This window comes from Phocoena sinus, chromosome 1 (genome assembly GCF_008692025.1).
Source record: "Phocoena sinus isolate mPhoSin1 chromosome 1, mPhoSin1.pri, whole genome shotgun sequence".
In the NCBI taxonomy this organism is placed as follows: domain Eukaryota; kingdom Metazoa; phylum Chordata; class Mammalia; order Artiodactyla; family Phocoenidae; genus Phocoena; species Phocoena sinus.
In genome coordinates this window covers 144,364,545-144,376,097 of record NC_045763.1, presented here as the reverse complement: position 1 = coordinate 144,376,097, position 11,553 = coordinate 144,364,545, and the positions used below count along the sequence as shown (strand labels likewise).

The window sequence follows — 11,553 nt, the reverse complement described above, 5'->3', positions numbered from 1 at the left end:
TTCACTCTGTTTCATTTTCCCTTAATGTTGACTATGACCTCTTCTACCTCTTTTGGCTTAGCATGTATCTTCTCTTCAAGACACATTTAATAAATATTGAATTCAACGTGGCCATAAATACCCACCATTACTTACAGTCCTTTGTGATCTTACTATCCAGCCTAGAAGGGGATTTAGATTGGATTGACCACTCTAGCTTGTCTGGAGCTGGCATAGGGCCAGATTCATTCCTGATGCTCTAAATTCCAATCCCAGCACCACATATTGCCTTACCTAGGTGAATCCACATGCTTTACTTGTGATTATACTCAGCCTTTCACTATATTTCTTTTTTACTCACCACAAATGACCCTGGATAGTTCAAATATATCACTAGCACTGAGAAAAAGGGGACTGAAATGCTTTCTTCCTGTGGCCCTGTATTAAAAATGATTCACTGCTCATTTTGTAAGAAGAGGCAATGAGCAAAGAAAGACAGTAAAGTAGAAGAAGGGAGAAAATGAAAACAAAATATCCAGAGGTAAAGTCATCAAGATGATGACATACGTCATTCCAAACTTCAGTTCCCCTCACAAGATCAAATAAAAGCCATGCATAGATAATACACCATTGTGAAAATCCCAGAACCTGGGGGTAAGGCTGAAGTTCTCCACTGAAATTAGTTACAGGATACGTAGTATTAAAAATATGTAAAGTATAACATCAATAACCTAAAATATAAGTCCCCACTTATATTAAACTAAAATTATAGTTTCTGTAAGTTATCAAAAGTAAGTTATTACCAGCTTATATAGGGTGTAATAACTATAAGATTCTTTATGTAAGCATCATGGTAACCACAAAGGAAAAACTTGTAGTAGATACACATGATTATGATAAAGGAGTCAAAGCATACCACCACAAAAAGTCATCAAGCCACAAAGGAAGACAGCAAAAGAGAAAGCAAGGAATGAAGGATCTATAAGAGTCAGAAAATAATTAGCAAAATGGCAATAGTGAGTCCTTACCTATCAATAATTACTTTAAATGTAAATGGATTAAATCTTTCAATCAAAAGATACAGAATAGCTGAATGGATTAAAAAATAAGATCCAATGATATGCTGCATACAAAAAATTTAGGTTTAAATCTATACATAGACTAAGAATGAAGGGATGGAAAAAGATATTTCAAAACTTTGAAAAGAAATTTCAAATATTTCTTAACCAAAAGAAAGCAGGGATAGCTATACTTATGTGACACAAAATAGACTTTAATCTAAAAATGGTCAAAAGAGACAGATGTTCATTTTATAATGATAAAGGTATCAACTAATCCAGATGATAAAACAATTATAAATATTTATGCACCCAACACTGGAACACCTAAATATATAAAGAAAGTACTAACAGAACTAAAAGAAATAAACAGCAATATAATAATAGTTGAGGACTTTAATACCCCAGTCTCAACAGAGGTAGATCATTCAGACATAGAATCACTAAGGAAATAGCAGATTTGAACACTCTAGACCAAATTGAACTAACAGATATATACAGAACATTCCATCCTATAGCAGTGGAATACAACATTCTTCTCAAGTGTATGTGGAACATTTTCTAGGATAGATTACAGTCAGTCCCCTACATATGAATGCGTTCCATTCTGAGAGCAAATTCGTAAGTCCAGCTGGTTTGTGAGTCCAACAAAGTTAGCCTAGGTACCGAACTAACACAATCAGCTATATATAGTACTGTACTGTGATAGGTTTATAATACTTTTCACACAAATAATACATAAAAAACAAACACAAAAAATAAAGTAAACATTTTTAATCTTACAGTATAGTACCTTGAAAAGTACAGTAGTACAAGCTACATCATCACTGCTTTTATGCTTGCTTCCAGACATCCTGGGCTTGAAGTAAAGATACTGTACTGCTGTATTCTATACAGTACTGTACATTAAAATACACAAAAGCACAAGTATTTGTAGAGGATGCATGCATGTAACACTGTACACCAGACATGTGAAATAACTTACATGATTGGACATGTAAACACATGTTCACATCTTTGAAAGTTCACAGCTTGAAGGTTCGTATGTAGGGGACTTATTGTATATGTTAAGCCACAAAACAAGTTTCAAAAAATTCAAGAAGGTAGAAATTATCAAGCATCTTTTCTGACCACAATGGTATGAAAGTAGCAATCAAAACAAGAGGAAAGCTAGAAAATTCACAACTGTGTGGAAATTGAAAACACATTTTTGAACAATGAATGGGTCAAAAAAAATCAAAAGCGTATAAAAAAGATCTTGAAACAAATGAAGACGGAAACACAACACACAAAAACTTAATGGATGCAGCAAAAGCAGTTCTAAGAGAAGAGTTTATAACTATAAATACATATATTAAGAAAAAAAGAAAGATCTCAAATAAACAAACTAACATACCTCAAGGAACTAGGAAAAAAGAAAACAAAGATCAGTTAGCAGAAAGAATGAAATAATAAAGATTAGAGGAGAAATAAATAAAATAAAAAATAGGAAAGCAAGAGAAAAATTAACAAAACTAGAAGTTGGTTCTTTGAAAAGACATAATTGACAAACTTTTAGTTAGACTAACCAAGAAAAAAAGAGAGGGGACTCAAAAAAATTATAAACAGAAGAGAAGACATCACAACTGATATCACAGAAATATGAAGGATCATAAGAGACTACAAAGAACAATTATACACCAACAAATTAGACAACCTGGAAGAAATAGGTAAATTGCCAGACACTCACAACTTACTGAGACCAAATGATAAAGAAACAGAAAATTTGAACAGACCAATAATGAGTGAGGAGATTGAATAAAGAACCTCCCAACAAAGAAAAGTCCAGGACCAGATCATTTCACTAGTGAATCCTACCAAACATTTGAAGAATTAATGAATTTTGAATTAATTTAAAGAATTAATGCATTTTTTCAAACTCTCCTCCAAAAAATGAAAAGGAGGGAACACTTCCAAACTCATGATACAATGTTAGTATTACCCTAATATCAAAGTCAGATAAGGACACTATATGAAAAAAACTACAGGCCAATATCCCTGACAAATGTAGATGTAAAAATTCTCAACAAAATACTAGCAAACCGAATTGAACAGCACAATAAAAAGATCATATTCCGGGCTTCCCTGGTGGCGCAGTGGTTGAGAGTCCGCCTGCCGATGCAGGGGACGCGGGTTCGTGCCCCGGTCCGGGAAGATCCCACATGCCGCGGAGCAGCTGGGCCCGTGAGCCATGGCCGCTGAGCCTGCGCGTCCGGAGCCTGTGTTCCGCAACGGGAGAGGCCACAACAGTGAGAGGCCCGCGTACCACCAAAAAAAAAAAAAAAAAAGATCATATTCCATGATCAAGTGGAATTCAAGGAATGGCTCAATATTTGCAAATTATTAAATGCAATACATCACATTAATAGAATGAAAGATAAAAATCATATGATCATCTCAATAGATGTGGAAAAAGCATTTGACAAAATTCAACATCCTTTCATAATAAAAACTCTCAATTTGAGTATAGAAGGAGCATACCTCAACATAATAAAGGCCATATATGACAAGCCCACAGCTAACATCATACTCAATGGTGAAAGGTTGAAAGGGTTTTCTCTAAGGTCAGGAACAAGACATAGGCACCCTCCCTTAGTACTTCTATCCAGTATAGTACTGGAAGTCCTACCCAGACTAGTCAGGCAAGAAAAAGAAATAAAAAGCATCCAAATCAGAAAGGAGGAAGTAAAATTTTCTCTGTTTGCAGATGACATGATCTTATACATAGAAAACTTTAAATTTTTTTCTAAGTGTTAAAACAGAAATTTATTAAAATCTATTTATATAGTGTTTTACATACAAAAAAAATATAGAGTCCTCAACATTCAGGCAATCAACTCTATTCTCAAAAGTGTTTTGTGAGAAGACAGATTTCTTTGCTTCCCCCCTAAAAAGATACTTCTGTTTATACTCCTAAAAATGATGCATTTATTACACCACTTCTCATAAGAACAGTCTGGCTGAGATCACAAAACTTCTGCAGAGAGTGAAGAGATATTCGGAGAGAATATTCTCCAGAATGCAATGCCTCATCACAGAGGTGTAGTGCAAGAGATAATAAAATAGTAGCTGCATCAGAGGAGTGTATGTACACGCAGCATGTGGGCCATGAGAAAAGCCTGAGGCCCAGCAGGGTGGCCCCTAGCCACAAAGCATGGCCAGCTGGGATGCATGGCCTCTAGGGCCTCTTCCTCCCTTTCATCTTCTGAGGTGGCCGTCACTCCTGGAGATTCAGGTTCCATAACAGCATTGGTCACTTTACTAGGTGCTTTGTCCAAGGCCCCTGCTGTAATTTCAAACAGAATTTTGTCAATTTCCATTTCTGCTGCTTTTTCCATTTCTTCTTGATCATCTATGCTTTTAAAAGTGTTCTCTAACATCTCTCCATGTTCCCATCCTTCTTCATCTCTTTGGACAATGCCTGCATTTATTAATCTATTTATTTTATCTGCATTCTATAATCTATTTATTTCAACTGGATTTATATAATCTTCACAAGACTCTGAATAGCCTTCATCACTTCTGTGCTCTTCTACGGGAACCAGCCTCTCACAAGACCACAAGCTGGTTCTTCATCCCTGTGAGCACAGAATTCATGTGAGCTTTGGATGCATAAAGCTTGCCCACAACCTTCCTTGACCTGATCTCCTCTTTGGCCAGAACTACACAGATATCCTTCTGGCCCTTCTTAGCAGCATCTTTCAGAGATAGTTTTAGTTTTTCTGCTTCTCTTTGAATGTCCATATTTGCCTGTCAGCGACTCTCATTTCTTTTCTTAATCAATATGCAAAAATTGGTTGCATTTCTATATACTAACAACAAACTATCTGAAAAAGAAATAAAGAAAACAATCCCATTTAATAGCATCAAAAAGAATAAAAATACTTAGGAATAAACTTAACCAAAGAGGTGAAAGATCTGTATACTGAAAAGTATAAAACATTGATGTAAGATATTGAGGACACAAACAAATAAAAAGATATTCTATGTTCATGGAATGGAAGAATTAATATTGTTAAAACGTCCATACTACTGAAAGCAATCTACAGATTTAATGCGATCCCTACCAAGATTTTAATGACATTTTAAAAACAGAGATAGAAAAAGAAATCCTGAAATCTGTGTGGAACCACATTAGAGGCCCTGAATAACCAAAGCAATCTTGAGAAAGAAGAACAAAAGCAGGATGCACACTTACAGGTTTCAAACTATATTACAAGCCTATAGTAAATAAAACAGTATGGTACTGGCATTAAAAGCAGACACACAGACCAGTGGGACAGAAGTGAGAACCCAAAAATAAGCTCATGCATTTATGTCAACCAGTATTTGTCAAGGGAGCTAAGAATACTCAGAGGGTAAGATAGTCTCTTCAATAATGAAACTACACCCCTACCTTACACTACTCACACAAATTAACTTGAAATGGATTAAGACTTAAATGTAATATCTGAAACTACAGAAGTCCTAGAAGAAAACATGGAGCTAAGCACTTTGACATTGGTCTTGATGATAATTTTCTTGGGTTTGACACCTAAAGCACAAGCAACAAAAGCAAAAATAAACAAGTGGGACTATATCAAACTAAAAAGCCTCTGCACAGCAAAAGAAATAATTACTAATATGAAAAGGCAACCTACAGAATGGGAGAAATATTTGCAAACCATATATCTGATAAGGGGTTAATATGCAAAATATAGTAGAAGTTCATGCAACTGGTTAGCAAAATAAACCCCAAACCAAAACTAAAACCCCAAATAACCCAATTAAATATAGTCAAAGGACCTGAATAGGCATTTTCCCAAAGAAGATATACAAATGGCCAACAGGTACATGGAAAGGTGCTCAACATCATTAATCATCAGGGAAATGCAAATCAAATCCACAGTGAGATATCACCTCACACCTGTTAGAATGGCTATCATCAAAAAGACAAGAGATAACAAGTATTGGCGAGGATGTGGATGAAAGGGATCCCCTGTGCACTATTGGTGGGAGTGTAAACTGGTGCAGTATGGGAGAGTACAAAGTTTCCTCAAAAAATTAAAAATAGAACTATCATATGATCCAGAAATTCCACTTTCGGGTACATGTCCAAAGGAAATGAAATCACTATCTCAAAGAGATATCTATACTCCATGTTCAAAGCAGTGTTATTCACAATAGCCAAGGCATGGAAGCAACATAAGTGTCTGTCAATGGATGAATGGAGGAAAAAATGTAATATAGATAGACAGATAGATAGATACAGATATATATAATGGAATATTATTCAGCCATAAAAAAGAAGGAAATCATGCCATTTGCAACAACATGGAGGAAAATTGATGGTATTATGCTCAGTGAAATAAGTCAGAAAAAGATAAATACTATATGAGCTCACTTATACGTAGAGTCTTAAAAAAAACCAAACTCATAAAAACAGAGATTGGTGGTTGGCAGGGATTGAGGGAGGTGGGATGGGATGGATGAAGGTGGTCAAAGGATACAAATTTCCAGTTTTGAAATGAATGATTTCTGAGGATCTAATGTACAGCAGGATGACAAAACAGTACTGTATTGTATACCTGAAAGTTTCTAAGAGTCAATCTTTAAAGTGTCACACACACACACACACACACACACACACACATACACACACACACACACACACCCACAAGGTAACTGTGTGAGGTGATGGATGTGTTAACCAACCTGATTGGTATAATCATTTTGAAATATACACATATATCAAATCAAATCATCACAAATGTACACCTTAAACTTACACATTATATGTCAGTTATATCACAATAAAAATGGTAAAAAAATTCAAGCAAATATGAACAAGGAAAAAAGAAAACAATAAGGCAAGAAAGCTGGAGATATGTTCCATGTAAGTCTGTAAGTCTTCCAGGACAAAGGGACAGAAGCCAGAGAACTTCCCCTTCCTTTCCCCCACTGTGACACAAATAAAATATTATAATTTATCTCCTCTAGGAGACCAGAGAATTGCTGTCTCCAGCAGGAACTGGATTCCTCACTAATCTCTGAGACTGTACATTTTTGTAACAATTCTGAACAAATCACTGAATTAATTTCCTTACAAGAAAACTAAATTACTAATATTACCAAAATGTTCTTCCTCACTGGAAAATTCCCCTGATTCTAGTGTTTGGGTTTATATGACTCCATCTGGAGTTGGTTTTAGGAGACATGATTTTTTTTAAAAAGGAAATATTCAGTACTAAAGTTGGTCTAAGTGTTCTACTCCCTGTAGGCCAATATAAGCATTATTTTTTTGTTCTTGAGTTCTCCCTCTTGTAGTTTTTTCACGCTCTGCTTTTATAGTGCTACTTTCCATATAACATTTTTCATCTTTAAAAAAGTTTACAGACTTTTCAAGATAAATGCTGTGCCCCCCTCCCCACAAATACAAACCCTGGGACTCAGATGGATCATTTGGGGTTAACTCATCAGCACCATACGGAAAGCCAAAATTTTACAAACAGCCTCTGGCTTTACAGTCTTATCTGAGCACATTACAGGAAATCGAGCTTGCAGATACTTAAAGCATCTCATGCCCCCACACCCCCATCCCTGTCTTTGTCTACTGGGGCTGCTGTAACAAAATACCACAGACTGTGTGACTTAAACAACAGGAGTTTATTTTCTCAGAGTTTTGGAGACAGGGTAGTCGAAAATCAAGGTTCCGGTTCCTGCTGAGAGCTCTCTCCTGGCTTGTAGATGGCTGCCTTCGTGCTGTGTTCTCACATGGAGAAGAGAGAAAGAGAATGAGCTCTCTGGTATAGCTTCTTATTAGGACACTAATCCTCTTGGATGGATCAGGGCTCCATCCACCTTTATGACCTGACTTAACCTTAATTACTTCCTTATTCTAATTATAGGCACACTGGGGATTACGCCTTCAACATATGACTTTGGGGGGACACGATTCTGTCTGTAGCATCCCCCCAAAACATTATAAAGTTAAAATGGACAAAACCCCACAACAGATGTCCATTTCTTTAAGTCAATTACCCAGTGGCATAAATTCACTATGGAAAAGAATTAGCAAGTTATATCATCCACCACTACTCCTTCTGCCACTCAGTAGGTTGAAAACAATTTCTCTTGTGTTTCAAAGCACTTTAGGAGAATTCTTTTGCTATGTCGAGTCTAACTCTACAACCTTGGCACCTGACACTGCAGAGTGGCGGTGCCTGCTGTGGTTACAGGCAGTGCCACTGAATGCCTGCAAACTCCCCATCTTCTATAATCCTCCTGTCTGCAAGGGCAGAAGCCTCCAGGGAGCTGAGAAAATCTGAACCCCTGAGATGTGATTGGATGATGAGAGAGTCTGGCTGTCTTTCACTCCTTCTTCCAGGCTAAAGGGCACTGCCTGCTGGGGCTTTTCCTTTGGTGTCTTGAATGGGGCTGCTCACAGAACCAACACTGTCATCAGTCCCCTTTCACTGTAATTCTGTGGACCTTCTCCCCCGCATTGGGGGATATAAACATATGATCAGGATATGGTAGTTAGAATGTGTTGGGTCACTACTAGACCTTTCTCTGAAAAGTGCACACTATGAAGGAGCAGAAAGCATGAAGAAATATGAGAACATATAATGAAAAGATGCTTTCATTCTTCTTCTTACTGCTTCTACACAAACACACACATACACACTCAACAGTTTCTATCTCCACCATCAAATTAGTCTCATATCTTTCCTTCTTTCTTCCTTTCCTCCCCCTTCTCTTCTCTCCCTCTTTCTTGCCCTCCTTCCCTCTCTCTCTTTCCTTCCTTTCTTATTTCCTTCTTTCCTCCCTCCTTTCCTTCCTCCTTTCCTCCTTTCCTTCCTTCCATGGCCTCAGACCAATCACCAAGTTCTTGCTCTACATGATATAATCTACTTGCTTTGCATAATTTTTACTAAAATCACACATATACAAAAATAGTTGATGCCAAGTGTTGTTGAGCCAAGAATTAAGAGGCAGTCAGTTAAAGAAGCACCTTAAGTGGACATTCCCCGAATTCAATGTTTTCTTTCTTTTCAAAACCACTCATTACTTTTATTTTTTTATATCTTTATTGGAGTATAATTGCTTTACAATGATGTGTTAGTTTCTGCTGTACAACAAAATGAACCAGCTATATATATACATATATCCCCATATCCCCTCCCTCTGGAGCCTCCCTCCTACCCTCCCTATCCCACCCCTTCTAGGTCGTCACAAACCATCAAGCTGATCTCCCTGTGCTATGCAGCAGCTTCCCACTAGCCATCCATTTTACATTTAGTAGTGTATATATGTCAGTCCTATTCTCTCACTTCGTCCCAGCTTCCCCTTCCCCCCCATGACCTCAAGTCCGTTTTCTACATCTGCGTCTTTATTCCTGCCCTGTCACTAGGTCCATCAGTACCGTTTTTTTAGATTCCATATATGTGAATTGGCATCCGGTATTTGTTTTTCTCTTTCTGACTTACTTCACCCTGTAGGACAGACTCTAGGTCCATCCACCTCATTACAAATAACAATTTCATTGCCTTTTATGGCTGAGTAATATTCCATTGTATATATATGCCACATCTTCTTTATCCATTTGTCTGTTGATGGACATTTAGGTTGCGTCCATGTCCTGGCTATTTTAAATAGCGCTACAATGAACATTGTGGTACATGTATATTTTTGAGTTATGGTTTTCTCAGGGTATATGTCTAGTAGTGGGATTTCTGGGTCATATGGTAATTCTATTTTTAGTTTTTAAAGGAACCTCCATACTGTTCTCCATAGTGGCTGTATCAATTTACATTCCCTCCAACAGTGCAGGAGGGTTCCCTTTTTTCCACACCATCTCCAGGATTTATTGTTTGTAGAGTTTTTCATGATGGCCATTCTGACTGGTGTGAGGTGATACCTCACTGTGGTTTTGATTTGCATTTCTCTAATGATTAGTGATGTTGAGCATCTTTTCATGTGTTCGTTGGCCATCTGTATGTCTACTTTGGAGAAGTGTCTATTTAGGTCTTCTGCCCATTTTTGGATTGGGTTGTTTGTTTTTGTGATATTGAGCTGCATGAGCTGCTTGTAAATTTTGGAAACTAATCCTTTTCAGGATTATTTTCTCTCATTCTGAGGGTTGTCTTTTCATCTTGTTTGGATTGGAAGAAGCAACATTGTGAAAATGACTATAGTACCCAAAGCAATCTACAGATTCAATGCAATCCCTATCAAATTACTAATTGCATTTTCCACAAAACTAGAGCAAAAAATTTTATAATTTGTATGGAAACACAAAAGACCCTGAATAGCCAAAGCAATCTTGAGAAAGAAAAACAGAGCTGTAGGAATCAGGCTCCCGGACTTCAGACTATACTACAAAGCTACAGTAATCAAGACAGTATGGTACTGGCACAAAAACAGAAAGATAGATCAATGGAACAGGATAGAAAGCCCAGAGATAAACCCATGCACATATGATCACCTTATCTTTGACAACAGAGGCAAGAATATACAATGGAGAAAAGATAGCCTCTTCAATAAGTGGTGCTGGTAAAAATGGACAGCAACATGTAAAAGAATGAAATTAGAACACTCCCTAACATCATACACAAAAATAAACTCAAAATGGATCAAAGACCTAAATGTAAGGCCAGACACTATCAAACTCTTAGAGGAAAACAGAGGCAGAACACTCTATGACATAAATCACAGCAAGATCCTTTTTGACCCACCTCCTAGAGAAATGGAAATAAAAACAAAAATAAACAAATGGGACCTAATGAAACTTAAAAGCTTTTGCACAGCAAAGGAAGCCACACATTACTTTTAAACTGAGTCTAGTGCCTGCATGTGGTTTAATGGGCTGTGAATCTTTCAGCCTGGGTGGAATTCAGCTCCACCACTTCTAACTCTATGATCCTGAACAAAAGGCTATTAGTTCTTCACCTCTGAAAATGGTGATAATACTGCTATCTCATTAAACTATTGTGAGGATAATATTAATCAACACATATAAAGCAGTTATAAAAGGACCTGACATCTCTCAAGTGTTTAACAAATATTATATATTATCATTAAATTAGTCTTAAGGTTTTATTGAATACCTATTATGTGCCTAGAACTTTGCTAGGCAGGTGAGGTGTGGGAAAAATCTAATTATTGTTGAATGACCTTTCTTACTGAATTGATTGACCAGGTAGATGTTTCAGAGCCCTATGAACAAGGCCTTGCAGGGCACCCATTGTGCATCCCAACTGTGAGGCATGTGACACCAGAGTTTGAGATGCCATTGTCATGACTAGTAGCTGTCATCTTGAGCATCTGTGATTCCTTCCGATTACATTTGATTCCTTATGAAAACCTTAGAGACCACTGTGCAATAATCTTCCTCATGAAGCAACACTGAGATGTACTTATAAAGAATACTGGACTTGAATATATCCACACCTTCCCATCATTTTCAAGGACAGCCTTGATTCCTTCCATCTTTTCA

The 11,553-nt window shown here is 37.0% G+C and overlaps 1 pseudogene; it reads right to left on the bottom strand.

Moving 5' to 3' along the window:
• Window positions 1-4,150: 4,150 nt before the first annotated feature.
• LOC116739688 overlaps window positions 4,151-11,553 on the bottom strand; it is a 46,839-nt pseudogene continuing 39,436 nt past the window's right edge.